At 36.4% G+C, this 5,264-nt stretch overlaps 1 pseudogene; it reads left to right on the forward strand.

Moving 5' to 3' along the window:
• The first annotated feature begins 677 nt into the window (after positions 1-677).
• Positions 678-1,214, forward strand: LOC119540608 (annotated as a pseudogene).
• The last annotated feature ends 4,050 nt before the right edge of the window (positions 1,215-5,264 follow it).

The raw sequence follows: 5,264 nt of genomic DNA on the forward strand, positions 1-5,264 counted from the left end.
GCTCACCTCTGCCAATTAGCTACTATTTAGGGCACAGAAAATATTTGAGAAAATTCACTAAATTCATCCTGCTTTTGATTTATTTTTTTATTTCTTCCTGCTGTGGTTGTTATGTAGTTGCTGTTGTTGAAGCTCTTTTTCTTTTTTTTTTCCTGGCTGGCATCCTCTAAAAAATGCAAAGGAGGTGGTCTCTATGGCACAGGAGCATAAAGCCATAAGAAGCATAAAAGATGATCTGTAAAAAATTATGGATGAGACAAAAAGATAATTCGATAATGGCAGTTTCAAGAAATTAAAAAGAATTAATAGGAAAATTTAAACCACATTGTTAGAGGTAAAGAGTAGAATGTATATTAGAAACTTAAAGCAGTAATGTACAGGACAAATTTAAGAGGCAGTCCTAGTATGTAGAAGATGAAGAAAAAGAAAACAAACTGATGAAAAAGAAGATAATAAATATGGAGAACAGAGACTGGGAATCATAGATTCAAATAATTGCTATTCAGCACACAAGAAAATAAATTGAACAAAAATAATAATCAAAGATATCACTGAAGAAAACTTTCTGGAACTGAAATAAAAGACCATTAAAGAGAGACCAGTAGCTCTTTCTGTGTCTGTCAGGGTACCATATGGCCCACACTGAGTAACAGAAACATCCCAACTGTGCCCACAGAATGACTGAGTGGGAAACAGCTGCACCTGCTGTGGAGGAGACTCCCACATTAAGCTCTTCAGAAAGTGGAGCACAGATGATGTGCAGATCAATGACATTTCCTTGTAGGACTACATGGCAGTGAAGAAGTATGCCAAGTACCTTCCCCATAGCACAGGGTGCTACGCAGCCAAGTGCTTCCACAAGGTACAGTGTCCCATGGTGGAGCACCTCATCAACTCTATCATGATGCACAGCCACAACAACTGCAAGAAGTCCATGGCCATGTACATCATCAACAGCTGTCCCCAGGATAACTCAATGTGCATCAAGTGAGCCAGGACAGTCAGGAGGCAGGCCATGGTCATATCCCCACTGCACCTCAAGAACCAGGCCATCTGACTGCTGCATGTGGGCACCCGTGAGACTGCCTTTCAGAGCATCAAGACCATCACTGAGTGCTGGGCAGATGAGTTAAGCAATGACAGATGAACTCATGAATTCCTATGCCATTAAGAAGAAGGAAGAGCTGGAGCTTATGGCCAAGTCCAAACACTGATCACCTTGCTGTGGCCTAATAAACCTGCCAGCCTTTTGGGGAACACCACCCCACCCCTGCAAAAAAAGAAACCAACAATAATACACAAGCCCCTTTTTTATTTTAGGGGGAAAAAAAGCAATATATAAGAATCTAGGTGGAAATATACATGATGTCACATACAAGGGCACAAAAATGACACTAGTTTCAGATTTCTCTTCTAAAATACCAAAAACTAAAAAATTACAGTGAAAATCTATAGTTTTTTTTAGGGATAAAAAGATATACTCCAATAAAATATTTTCCCAGCTAAAACATGCATAAAGGCATTCTGATACACAGAAATTCAAATCAATTGATAAAGAAGAAAACATTAGAAAACCAAGAAACTTTAAACTTTATAAATAAATCTAAGCTCTTGTTATTTGTAAAGATTTAAAAGGAAACAAAATTCTAGAACATATAATAATTTAAAAGAGGAAATACAAATATACAGGCAAGGAATGAGAAATGGCTTATTAATACAGACAAAAAGAACATTTACAAAAATATGAGATGCCAAATATGAAAAAATCTGGATGAAATGTGTAATTTTCAAGGGAAATATCAAAATTAGTTCAAGAAGCAGAAATACACTAATCACCACGAGAAAAAATGAAAAAGTTGTCAAATCTACCGCTGAAATGGCCATTGGAACCAGACAGAAATATGAGTAAATTCAACAAAATCTTCAAGAAATAATTTTTATGCTGTTTAAATTTTTTCATAATACAGAAAATATTTCAATTTCCCATATCTTTATATGAAAGTAGTATAACTCTGTTGCTGAAATTTGACACAAGTTGCTGAAAGAGAAATTATGGTCTAATATGTTACAAACCCTAAATAAACTATATAAAATCTATTTCAACGTAATGTTTTTAATTTTTTAAAAATTTAGCCAAAGAAAAACATATCCACAGTTGAATTATTTTAAATAATTAAATACAGATTAGCTCACCTCATTAAAAAAAAAAGAACAAAAAAAAAAAAAGAGGAAAGATAGCAAAAACTAAAAGTTTAAACTTCTGAGTTAAAATAGCAGAGAAAAGCCTAATGAGAAAATTTGCCCACTGCAATACTTGCTGAAAGGAGCAGAAAGACTAAGTAAATAAATAAATAAATAAATAAATAAATAAATAAATATTCTAGAAATACATGGTGAAAGAAATAAAATATATGTACCAGAAAGGTCTTTCTCTTAGTTTTCCTAAACTGCTATCACAAATAACCACACATGGGTTGGCTTAAACAATGGAATTTATTGGCTCCTGGTTTCAGAGGCTACAAGGCTTGCTTCCTCCTGGGGTAGGTAGGTAGCTTCTGGCTGGCCAGAATTTGTTGTGTTCCGGTGCTTTCCCATCACAAATAAATCAAACCCACCAAGCAATGAACTGGGAAGCCACAGTAAAATGACTGTGCTTTCTCTTACAAGTTCTATTGACTCCCAGCTTTTACCTCCTCCCTTTCTCTCACTCTGGCTTCCAGTTTTTTTCTCTTTATAAGGCCTCAAGCAATCCAGGTTAAGACCTATCCTCTCTCAATTGGGCCACACCTTAACCAAAAATAACATCTTCAAGGGGTCTGTTTAAGAAGGGCTCACCCATCCACCACCACCCCACCCCTGCAGCCACAGGAATGCAGATTAAGATTAAAAACACCTCTAAATTCGGGTACATAATTCAGTCTACCCCAGACTTTAAATTTATCTGCATTCCTCAGAAGAAATCATAGGTAGATTATTCAACCAACTCCTCAAAAGTGTTACTTATACTCCTAAAACTGGCAAGAAGCCAGGAATCACTTGCTGCAGGAGAGAAAGTCAAGTAAATACATCCACAAACACCTCCACTAAAGGAGCTCAGTGGAGGAGGGGGAAACTACTGGAGATGTGGGGAGGGAAAAAGAGGACTCTAAAGATCTCCAGCAGTGAATTGCAGAAAAAAAGACAAAAGAGCAGTTAAATAAGAAAAGACTGCCTGTAGAAGTCAAAAGCTGAGCTATCAAGCAGAAAATGAAATCCCCCTCCCAATTAACTATAATGGAGTTAAAACCCACCAGAACTGTTATTTTTGACTATTCTGACTAGGAAAGAGGGATGCTTATACAAAAGGCTGCTGGAGAAATGAGTAAGTGAAGCAAGAAAAATGAATAACTTAAACTCTCTTTAATGAATCATAAGCCTCAGGGCTTTATACAGATTGAGCTGAAGTCCTCTGGAAGAGAACACATCCCCAATTAGAAGGAATGGATTGTAATGCAGAAAATGTGCCCAAGTTGCCAAAGAAAGAATAGAGCCCAGGCTTTCCACCTTGCTCAGTCTCATGGCCTGAGGCTAGAAAACAGTTGAGTGATAGCAATACCCAGGCCTGGGACTGTAGCTTTGAGGGAGAGAGAGACAAGAGATCTAGTGGACACACTTCAAATCGAGCCTGCAGACACACTTTCAGCAAAGGGGTAGGAAATGCCCATATTAATTTAAGCCTGAGCAGGACTACAATCTTTGGCATTCCAGTTATGCATAACAACAACGAAAACACATGGAGGAAACGTGACATGGCATACAAAAGACGCAGGAAAATCTTAGTCTGGAAGATAACATATTCCAAGAGCAGAAGAGATTCCCTCTTCTGAACTTGCTTCACACTGCAGGAATTCAGTGGGAATATGAATTTTAAAAAAAAGGATAATTCATAAAATAACAGAACTAAATATAAAGGAAGACTGCAGAGAAAAATGACGAGTACAACATTGTTAGAATTATGACATCTATTTGATTAATTAGAAACAGCAAGAAAGAAGAGCTGAAAGTCATTATTAGTGAGATAGAGGAAAAGCTTGAGATAATATCAACATAAGAAAACAAGTTAGAAAGAAGCTGATAGGGAGAAAAGCAGGTATACCAGAAGGATATTTTATGTTTTATAATTGCTACCAAAAAATGAATCAAAAGTATTCAAAAATATTAAGGAAACTTCCTAGAATGAAAGAGAAGCATAGATTAAAGGATAGAACTCCACCAGGAAAAAAGATACAGAGGGCTCAACATTGCAACATATCTTGGAAGAATTATTAAGATTCAAAGACAAAGAAACTTCTTTTTTCAGTCATCCAGCCAGAAAAATCAGATCAACCAAAAGGGAGGAAATGGTTGGCTGCAGACTTCTTCACAGCAACATGCTAAGCCAAAAAACACTAGAGCAATATCTGCAATATCCTGAAGGAAAAAATCATTAATCAAAATATATTATACCCAGACACTTTGTTTCAGTGATAATAGCAACAGGAAGACATTCTGAAATATGAAAGAACTTAGAAAAATAGAATACATGAGAACTTCTTGAGAAAAAAAATGCAAATAAAACAAACCCACCAAGCAATGAACTGGGAAGCCACAGTAAAATGACCAGTGCAATACTTAGCACCATGAAACAAAAGAATAAAATCAAAAAATTCTAAGCCTGGAGTTGCAATTTTAATTCCCACAGAGACAAGGCAGGGCATAAAACAGATTGAAACAGGTTGGATACAGTGAACTGGAGAGCACAGAGCACCACCAAAACAAGGTAGCTACGGCCGATTTTACCTTAAGGGAACAGGTAACATATTTAGAAGATATTATCAACTCTACCAATGTTTTTCAAGAAAACCCAGAAATCCAACTTCTATATTAATTCTCCAATTTTTAAATTCCTGCGACAAATTCAATTTTGTTAAATACTATTGAGGAAAACAAAATTTGTCTGCCAGCTGGACTGGCTAATAAGTCACCAGTTTGTCACCTGTGGAAAAGAAATAACATATAACTCAGAAATGGTGTGCCCAGGCAAGGTGAGCCTTGAAGAGAGGCAATATGCAGATAACCTCCCATGTGAATGATCTCATGAGATAGCAGCATCTATGATCCTTCCTTGAAAAATCCTACTTTTTGATGATAAAAAGCAGACAACAGATGAAACAGAGTAACTGTGAAAAAGCTGGTGCTCAGCATTGAGCCAATTTAAATATAGCTCTAAGATTAAATGAGTACAA

Source organism: Choloepus didactylus, chromosome 7 (genome assembly GCF_015220235.1).
Source record: "Choloepus didactylus isolate mChoDid1 chromosome 7, mChoDid1.pri, whole genome shotgun sequence".
Classification (NCBI taxonomy): Eukaryota; Metazoa; Chordata; class Mammalia; order Pilosa; family Megalonychidae; genus Choloepus; species Choloepus didactylus.